The sequence below is a fragment of the Lissotriton helveticus genome, chromosome 5_1 (genome assembly GCF_964261635.1).
Source record: "Lissotriton helveticus chromosome 5_1, aLisHel1.1, whole genome shotgun sequence".
In the NCBI taxonomy this organism is placed as follows: Eukaryota; Metazoa; Chordata; class Amphibia; order Caudata; family Salamandridae; genus Lissotriton; species Lissotriton helveticus.
The window spans coordinates 1,651,165,138-1,651,175,558 of NC_136065.1; positions in this window are offsets into that span (position 1 = coordinate 1,651,165,138).

A 10,421-nucleotide genomic window follows, 5' to 3' on the forward strand; every position below is an offset into this window, starting at 1 on the left:
ATTGGCCACCTCCATCGCTTTTTCAGACTCGTTGAGTTGCAGCTGCTTAGCAGACTGTTCTAAAGTCAACTCTTGCTCTTTCTGTTCTTTCTTCAACTTTTTAATTTCTCTCTGTTTAGATTCTTTTCGCCAATAACGGAAAGAATCAAACATTGCCGGCCGGGCTTTCTTCTTAAACAACCTTCTTTCTAGATTATCGAGAACTTCAGGTTCAAAACTACCATGTAGTGGCCAACTAAGGACACCATCTTTCTCTGTATTATGGATCCATACCTCGTTATAAGAGATAGGGCCCACACCAAATTTGCAATATAGATCATAAAGAGGAGTTCCAATCGGAGGAACCAAACACGAGTCCTCTAACTGGGAATCACTGTTGCAACTAAAACAAGACAACATACAATTTTTCCGACTTACCATTTTATAATCCGGAACACAGAACAGACAAAATACAAACAAAAGGGTGCGCACTTGAACCAAGAACTTAGGCCTACCAGAACTGATAAACTTATCGATACCTGAACTGAACCGAATGATTATCGTAACCAGAATAACCAGTGATAATCTTACAGAACTTAACTGAACTGAGAACTAAAAGGATTATCCAAACAGGAGCAACCCTCACAAAATACTTAACTGAGGCACTGAAGACGTCACCAAGGAGAAACCCGTCACGTCTCGCCGTACTGAGGACTGCACCTCGGGTCCAAGACAGGGCGACGGTCAAGGCAACGGACCACTGCAGCCGTCTGAACGGGAACCCTCGTGGAAGAGAACGTCGGGCCACTTTTGCGATATGCCGGGATCGATGAAGTGGGGCGCCTCCCTCTGAAATCTTCACACGAAGCTCCTCGAACTCTTCAGGCTTTTGGACCGGTACCGAATGACGTCGCCCCACGTTGGGCGCCAATTGGAGTTCTGGACTTTTTGGTTCTGTCCAGAGGTGTCAGGGATAACACCCGAAGACCCCGGGGTTCTACCTGTCTCGGTGCACAAACAAACAGAAACACGGGCTTCTCGATGGTGGCTTCAAGGACCAAAGGTTTATTACTGCAGGGACACAGAAGTCACAGAAACTGCACAGGGGCAGTGTCTAGGAGCCTGTTCAATTTGTACAAAGAGGGTTGTTCCTTATATACTAAATATCCTGCTCGGGGCAAATTCTTTACATGTTACCACAGTTCTAAACATTCGTGTCTTAAACAATAAATATTTGGCGTTGCACAGGAATCGTCAACAGTATCTGATGTCAAAACATTACGAATGAGGGGTTCCCACTATTCCATCATAATCCCATGTCAATTTCTCATTCAAGACCCGGACCGCCTCATCGTAAATTTCGTTACCTCCCCCTAATAAAAGCCCAGAAGGAAAGGAGCAGAGCCAGGTGCAGAAGATAGAAAGACAGGATAAGAGATGTTTTGTGGGTCGTAAATGGGCACGGTTACCAGCTTCGGCCGCCTAATCATGATCAGGCCAACGAACACAAGAACCAGTATAGCAGGACTGGCCTCAGGCTGGGGAGGCAGTTCTTGCCGGGTCATGCTGCCACAGCGTTGCTGGCCTAAGGTGCACGTGTCACTAGCAAGGTGAATCGCCGGCTAAAGCCTACGTGTCCTTAATTGAAAAGAGGTCATTGCGTGTCCATTGACTATGTGAGGGCAAGGAATACAAAATGGCTTCCTTGTTCTAAGATGGATGCCACGGGTAGAACAGAAATGTGTTTGTAACAGGAGTGCTCTTGCTCGTAGCATAGCGAAAACACCAGGATATACTAAATGGATCATTTGCGGTTCACTGATAGCAAAATTATGCATTTGCGACAATGCTACAAACACGAGTAAAATCGTCACGGAACCTCAGGTTGAACTTGGTTAGTAGACTTGGTGCCTGTTTCTGTGTCCTGCTGAAGACAAGGACGGCTTGATACCACTGTCAAAGCCCAGTTTATTGAGAAAAGCATCCATGGAAAAAGAAGTGTTGATTCGAAAATGGTTCTCCTCCAATTTCTCTCCACTTGCTAGAAATACAGAGTCTCCATTATAGCACAGAACAGAGTGTTAAAGTCGGGGATGGAAGAGGATAAAAATGGGAAGTTTACTTATGGAGAGAACTGAAAAATGTCCTGTGTGCAGACACCAGTGTTGGACGATTGAATTCATTTACATAATGCCTCTAGATTGCTGTCATCTATCACAGGGGTGCCCAAACCTGTCCTGGCGGGCCGTATCCATGCCAGATTTTTGGGATATCCCCATCTGGTGATCACGGTTCGATCCCCGGCGCCGGCGGCACATCAGAGTGCCCAGGACGGGGTCCATGTGACCCGGGCAGTCCTATCCCCTGGGTGTACGTGGTTGTCCGACATGTCGGTCGGATGTGCTTTTACGTACCGGATCGGAATCGGCCCCCATAAAATCGTACGTAAAGTATATAGCAAATCAACCTGAAATCTGCTGGGTCAGAAAGGGCTCGATTCCGATCCGTGTCGGAAGGTTAGGAGTCCGTACGAATTTGTCGGGACGGCATGGCAGAGTGCCCGGGATGGGCTCCATGGCTCTTGGGCAGTCGTCCCCCGGGCGTCCGGGGCTCCATCCAGGCCGACGGCATGGCAGAGTGCCCGGGACGGGCTCCATGCGTCCCGGGCATTCGTCCCCCGGGCGTCCGGGGCTCCATCCAGGCCGGCGGCATGGCAGAGTGCCCGGGTCGGGCTCCATGCGTCCCGGGCATTCGTCCCCCGGGCGCCTGAAACTGCTGGGTCAGAAAGGGCTCGATTCCGATCCGTGTCGGAAGGTTAGGAGTCCGTACTAATTTGTCGGGACGGCATGGCAGAGTGCCCGGGATGGGCTCCATGGCTCTTGGGCAGTCGTCCCCCGGGCGCCCGGGGCTCCATCCCGGCCGACGGCATGGAAACGTGCCCAGGACGGGCTCCATGCGTCCCGGGCCTCCGTCCCCCAGGCGCCCGGGGCTCCATCCAGGCTGACGGCATGGCAGAGGGCCCGGGTCGGGCTCCATGGCTCTTGGGCATTCGTCCCCCGGGCGTCCGGGGCTCCATCCAGGCTGACGGCATGGCAGAGTGCCCGGGACGGGCTCCATGCGTCCCGGGCATTCGTCCCCCGGGCGCCCGGGGCTACATCCAGGCTGGCGGTATGGCAGAGTGCCCGGGTCGGGCTCCATGGTTTTCACGGTGGTCCTCCCCTGGGTGTCAGGGGGGCTCCTGGCCGACAGCATGGAAAAGTGCCCAGGACGGGCTCCATGCGTCCCGGGCATTCGTCCCCCGGGCGTCCGGGGCTCCATCCAGGCCGACGGCATGGCAGAGTGCCCGGGTCGGGCTCCATGGTTTCCAGGGTGGTCCTCCCCAGGGTGTCGGGGCGCTCCAGGCCGACGGCATGAAAAAGTGCCCAGGACGGGATCCATGCGTCCTGGGCATTCGTCCCGGGACGGGGACGGGGACGGGGACGGGGTGGGGAAGAGTCCAGGCGGCTTCACCTCCATGCCCGGCCATCTGATCGCCCAGATTTCCTCGGCCATCTGGTCGCCCGAAACGCTTTCCTATGGGGGGGGGGACCAGATGGCCGAACTTCCCTGGAAGTCCCGATGAGGTGCCATTCGCCTCCCGGATCCCAGCGAGGGCTCCATGAGGTCGGGTTCTTTCACGCCTTGGGTCCCCTCTGTCACCTCGCGTGCACAGATTACAAGAAAAGGGGGTAATTTTCCTCCGGATTACTAGGGGCAGGGTACGCCCGGACACCCCTCCAGGGCTGGTGGTTCTCTGCCATGGGGACCAGATAGGCTATGCCTGGGCAACACCTCCCTAGGCCACCCGGGGCTTCCTTCCTCCAGGCCAACTGCATGTCAAATTGCCCAGGACTTGCTCCATGGCTCTTGGGCAGTCGTCCCCCGGGCGTCCGGGGCTCCATCCAGGCCGACGGCATGGCAGAGTGCCAGGGACGGGCTCCATGCGTCCCGGGCCTTCGTCCCCCGGGCGTCCGGGGCTCCATCCAGGCTGACAGCATGGCAGAGTGCCCGGGTCGGGCTCCATGGTTTTCAGGGTGGTCCTCCCCTGGGTGTCGGGGCGCTCCAGGCCAATGGCATGGAAAAGTGCCCAGGACGGCCTCCATGCGTCCCGGGCATTCGTCCCCCGGGTGTCCGGGGCTCCATCCAGGCTGACGGCATGGGAGAGTGCCCGGGTCGGGCTCCATGGTTTTCAGGGTGGTCCTCCCCTGGGTGTCGGGGCGCTCCAGGCCAATGGCATGGAAAAGTGCCCAGGACGGGCTCCATGCGTCCCGGGCATTCGCCCCGGGACGGGGACGGGGACAGGGTCGGGAGAGTCCAGGCGGCTTCACTTCCGTGTCCAGCCATCTGATCGCCCGGATTCCCTCGGCCATCTGGTCGCCCGGATCCCCTCGGGCATCTGGTCGCCCGCAACGCTTTCCTATGGGGCGACCAGATGGCCGAACTTCCCTGGAAGTCCCAATGAGGTGCCATTCGCCGCCCGGATCCCAGCGAGGGCTCCAGGAGGTCGGGTACATTCGCGCCTTGGGTCCCCTCTGTCACCTCGCGTGCACAGATTACAAGAAAAGGGGGTAATTTTCCTCCGGATTACTAGGGAGAAGGGTACGCCCGGACACCCCTCCGAGGCTGGTGGTTCTCTGCCATGGGGACCAGATGGGCTATGCCTGGGCAACACCTCCCTAGGCCACCCGGGGCTTCCTTCCTCCAGGCCAACTGCATGTCAAATTGCCCAGGACGGGCTCCATGGCTCCTGGGCAGTCGTCCCCCGGGCATCCGGGGCTCCATCCAGGCTGACGGCATGGAAAAGTGCCCAGGACAGGCTCCATGCGTCCCGGACATTCATCCCCCGGGCGTCCGGGGCTCCATCTAGGCTGACGGTATGGAAGAGTGCCCAGGTCGGGCTCCATGGTTTTCACGGTGGTCCTCCCCTGGGTGTCTGGGGGCTCCAGGCCAAATGCATGGAAAAGTGCCCAGGACGGGCTCCATGTGTCCAGGGCATTCGTCCCCTGGGCGTCCGGGGCTCCATCTAGGCTGACGGTATGGCAGAGTGCCCAGGTCGGGCTCCATGGTTTTCACGGTGGTCCTCCCCTGGGTGTCTGGGGGGGCTCCAGGCCGAAGGCACGGAAAAGTGCCCTGGACGGGCTCCATGTGTCCCGGGCATTCGTCCCCCGGGCGTCCGGGGCTCCATCCAGGCTGACGGCATGACAGAGTGCCCGGGTCGGGCTCCATGGGTCCCGGGCAGCCCTCCCCCGGGCGTCCGGGGCTCCCACCGCCAGGCCGACGGCATGTCAAAGTGCCCAGGACGGGCTCCATGAGTCCGGGACAGTCCTCCCCCGGGCGTCCGGGACACCCATCTCCAGGAGGCCAACGACATTGGCAAAGTACCCAGGACGAGCTCCATGGGTCCCGGGCAGACCTCCCTCGGGCGTCCGGGGCACCCATCTCCATGAGGCCAACGGCATTGGCAAAGTACCCAGGACGGGCTCCATGGGTCCCGGGCAGACCTCCCCCGGGCGTCCGGGGCACCCATCTCCACGAGGCCAACGGCATTGGCAAAGTACCCGGGAAGGGCTCCATGGGTCCCGGGTAGACCTCCCCCGGGCGTCCGGGGCACCCATCTCCACGAGGCCAACGGCATTGGCAAAGTACCCGGGAAGGGCTCCATAGGTCCCGGGTAGACCTCCCCCGGGCGTCCGGGGCACCCATCTCCATGAGGCCAACGGCATTGGCAAAGTACCCAGGACGGGCTCCATGGGTACCGGGCAGACGTCCTCCCGGGCGTCGGGGGCTCCCACCTCCAGGCCGACGGAATGTCAAAGTACCCAGGACGGGCTCCATGGGTCCCGGGCAGCTTCCCCCGGGCGTCCGGGGCACCCACCTCCAGGCCGACGGCATGTCAAAGTACCCAGGACGGGCTCCACGGGTCCCGGGCATTCCTCCCCCAGGTCGTCCGGGCCCTAGAGCTCCGGTGGTCCAACCTGCGCCTGAGGCCCAGCCGGGGTCCAAGAGCCCTGCCTTGCGTGGGCAGGCAGTCAGGAACCCTACCGCGAAGGCTTGGGATGGATGGGGAGCTGGGAGTCCTTTCGATCCTGGCCCTCTGGTCGCCCGCGATGCTTTCCAATGGGGCGACCAGATGGCTGGGCTTCCCTGGAAGTCCCGATGAGGTGCCATTCGGCTCCCGGATCCCAGCTAGGGCTCCATGAAGTCGGGTTCTTTTACGCCTTGGGTCCCCTCTGTCACCTCGCGTGCACGGATTGCAAGAAAGGGGGTCATTTCCCTCCGGAATACTAGGGGCAGGGTACGCCGGACACCTCTCCAGGGCTGGTGGTTCTCTGCCCGGGGGACCAGATGAGATATGCCTGGGCAACACCTCACCCGGGCGTCTGGGGGCTCCATTCTCCGGGCCAACGGCATGGCTCAATGCCCAGGAGGGGCTCCACGTGTCCCGGACAGACCTCCCCTGGACGTCCGGGGCACCCATCTCCAGGAGGCCAACGGGATGGCAAAGTACCCGGGAAGGGCTCCACGGGTCCTGGGCAGCCTTCCCCCGGGCGTCCGGGGCTCCCACCTCCAGGCCGACGGCATGTCACACTGCCCAGGACGGGCTCCAGGGGCCCCGGACAGACCTCCCCCGGGCGTCAGGGGCACCCATCTCCAGGAGGCCAACGGGATGGCAAAGTACCCGGGAAGGGCTCCACGGGTCCCGGGCAGCCTTCCCCCGGGCGTCCAGGGCTCCCACCTCCAGGCCGACGGCATGTCACACTGCCCAGGACGGGCTCCATGGGTCCCGGACAGACCTCCCCCGGGCGTCCGGGGCACCCATCTCCAGGAGGCCAACGGGATGGCAGAGTAACCGGGAAGGGCTCCATGGGTCCCGGGCAGCCCTCCCCCGGGCGTCCGGGGCTCCCACCTCCAGGACGACGGCATGTCAAAGTGCCCAGGGCGGGCTCCACGGGCCCCGGGCAGCCCTCCCCCCGGGCGTTCGGGGCACACATCTCCAGGAGGCCAACGGCGTTGCAAAGTACCCGGAAAGGGCTCCACGGGTACTGGGCAGTCCTCCCCCCGGGCGTCCGGGGCACCCATCTCCATGAGGCCAACGGCATTGGCAAAGTACCCGGGAAGGGCTCCACGGGTCCCGACCAGGCTTTCCACGGGCGTCCCGGGCACCCTCCTCCAGGCCGACGGCATGTCAAAGTGTCCAGGACGGGCTCCATGGGTACCGGGCAGTCCTCCCCCGGGCGTCCGGGGCTCCCATCTCCAGGCCAACGGCATGGCTCAATGCCCAGGACGGGCTCCATGGGTCCCGCGCAGGCCTCCCCCGGGCGTCCGGGGCAACCATCTCCATGAGGCCAACGGCATTGGCAAAGTACCCGGGAAGGGCTCCACGGGTCCCGGGCAGGCCTCCCCCGGGCGTCCAAGGCACCCACCTCCAGGCCGACGGCATGTAAAAGTGCCCAGGACGGGCTCCATGGGTCCCGGGCAGCCCGCCCCCGGGCATCTGGGGCACCCATCTCCAGGAGGCCAACGACGTTGCAAAGTACCCGGGAAGGGCTCCACGGGTACCGGGCAGTCCTCCCCCGGGCGTCCGGGGGCTCCCTTCTCCAGGCCAACGGCATGGTTCAATGCCCAGGACGGGACGTCAAGTGGCCAGGACGGGCTCCATGCGTCACGGGCATTCGTCCCGGGATGGGGACGGGGTGGGGAAGAGTCCAGGCGGCTTCACCTCCATGCCCGGCCATCTGATCGCCCAGATTCCCTCGGCCATCTGGTCGCCCGGATCCCCTCGGGCATCTGGTCGCCCGCAACGCTTTCCTATGGGGGGGGGACCAGATGGCCGAACTTCCCTGGAAGTCTTAATGAGGTGCCATTCGCCTCCCGGATCCCACCGAGGGCTCCATGAGGTCGGGTTCTTTCACGCCTTGGGTCCCCTCTGTCACCTCGCGTGCACAGATTGCAAGAAAGGGGGGTAATTTGCCTCCGGATTACTATGGGGCAGGGTATGCCCGGACACCCCTCCAGGGTTGGTGGTTCTCTGCCATGGGGACCAGATGGGATATGCCTGGGCAACACCTCCCTAGGCCACCCGGGGCTTCCTTCCTCCAGGCCAACTGCATGTCAAATTGCCCAGGACGGGGTCCATGGCTCTTGGGCAGTCGTCCCCCGGGCGTCCGGGGCTCCATCCAGGCTGACGGCATGAGAGAGTGCCCGGGACAGGCTCCATGCGTCCCGGGCCTTCGTCCCCCCGGGCGTCCGGGGCTCCATCCAGGCTGACGGCATGGCAGAGTGCCCGGGACGGGCTCCATGCGTCCCGGGCCTTCGTCCCCCGGCCAACTGCATGTCAAATTGCCCAGGACGGGGTCCATGGCTCTTGGGCGGTCGTCCCCCGGGCGTCCGGGGCTCCATCCGGGCTGACGGCATGGCAGAGTGCCCAGGACGGGCTCCATGCGTCCCGGGCATTCGTCCCCCGGGCGTCCGGGGCTCCATCCGGGCTGACGGCATGTCAGAGTGCCCAGGACGGGCTCCACGGGTCCCGGGCATCCGGGGCTCCCTTTCCCCGGGCCAACGGCTTGTCAGAGTGCCCAGGACGGGCTCCACGGGCCCCGGTCATCCGGGGCACCCTTCCCAGGGCCAGCGGCATGTCAGAGTGCCCAGGACCAGTTCCACGGGTCCCGGGCAGTCCTCCCCCGGGCGTCCGGGGCTCCCTTCCCCGGGCCAAAGCATTTCAGAGTGCCCAGGACGGGCTCCACTGGTCCCGGGCGTCCAGGGCTCCCTTCCCCGGGCCAACGGCTTGTCAGAGTGCTCAGGACGGGATCCACGGGCCCCGGGCGTCCGGGGCTCCCTTCCCCGGGCCAGCGGCATGTCAGAGTGCCCAGGACGGGCTCCACGGGCCCCGGTCATCCGGGGCACCCTTCCCCGGGCCAGCGGCATGTCAGAGTGCCCAGGACCAGTTCCACGGGTCCCGGGCAGTCCTCCCCCGGGCGTCCGGGGCTCCCTTCCCCGGGCCAAAGCATTTCAGAGTGCCCAGGACGGGCTTCACGAGTCCCGGGCGTCCATGGCTCCCTTCCCCGGGCCAACGGCTTGTCAGAGTGCCCAGGACGGGCTCCACGGGCCCCGGGGGAGGGCGGCCTCCCCACCCCGGGCTCTGTCCTTGGTCCTGCTGCGTGGCAGGGTGCCCGGGACGGGGTCCGGAGGGACCGGGGAGGCGTCCCATGCACCTCCGGGCTTGGGAGCCCCGGCTGCGTCCAGGGGCCCGGCCGGGCCCCGGGTCGGGTGCTCCGGCCCTGGGCCCTGTCTCCCAGCCTGCCGCACTGCCAAGGGCCCGGGAAGGGGTTCCGATGTGCCCGGGGAGCCTCCCCTTGCTTGGCTGGGTTCAGGAGCAGTGGCTAGGGCCCCTGAGGGCCCGGGGAGGGCGGCCTCCCCACCCCGGGCTCTGTCCTTGGTCCTGCTGCGTGGCAGGGTGCCCAGGACGGGGTCCGGAGGGACCGGGGAGGCGTCCCATGCGCCTCCGGGCTTGGGAGCCCCGGCTGGGTCCAGGGGCCCGGGCGGGCCCCGGGTTGGGTGCTCCGGCCCTGGGCTCTGTCTCCCAGCCTGCCGCACTGCCAAGGGCCCGGAAAGGGGTTCCGATGTGCCCGGGGAGCCTCCCCTTGCTTGGCTGGGTTCAGGAGCAGTGGCTAGGGCCCCTGAGGGCCCGGGGAGGGCGGCCTCCCCACCCCGGGCTCTGTCCTTGGTCCTGCTGCGTGGCAGGGTGCGAGGGACGGGGTCCGGAGGGACCGGGGAGGCGTCCCATGCGCCTCCGATCTTGGGAGCCCCGGCTGGGTCCAGGGGCCCGGGCGGGCCCCGGGTCGGGTGCTCCGGCCCTGGGCCCTGTCTCCCAGCCTGCCGCACTGCCAAGGGCCCGGAAAGGGGTTCCGATGTGCCTGGGGAGCCTCCCCTTGCTTGTCTGTGTTCAGGAGCTCCATCCGGGGCCCCTGAGGGCCCGGGGATGGCGGCCTCCCCACCCCGGGCTCCGTCCTGGGTCCTGGCGCGTGGCAGGGTGCCCGGGACGGGGTCCGGCGGGCCCGGGGAGGCTTCCCCTGTGCCTCCGGGCCTGGGAGCCCCGGCTGGGTCCAGGGGCCCGGTCGGGGCCCCGGGTCGGGCGCTCCGGCCCTGGGCCCGGTCCCCCGGGCTGCCGCTCCACCCAGGGCCCAGGACAGGGGTCCGTCGGTCCCTTGCAGGCCTCCCCTGCTTGTCATGGTGTAAGCAGGCCCCGGGTCGGAGGGCCCGCCATGCCCCGGGCGCCCGCTCCCTCCTTCGTGGGGGCACGGGGCGACCGGATGGCGTCCCTTTCGTGCCCGGCCATCTGGTCGCCCGGATCCCCTCGGCCATCTGGTCTCCCGGATCCCCTCGGCCATCTGGTCTCCCGGATC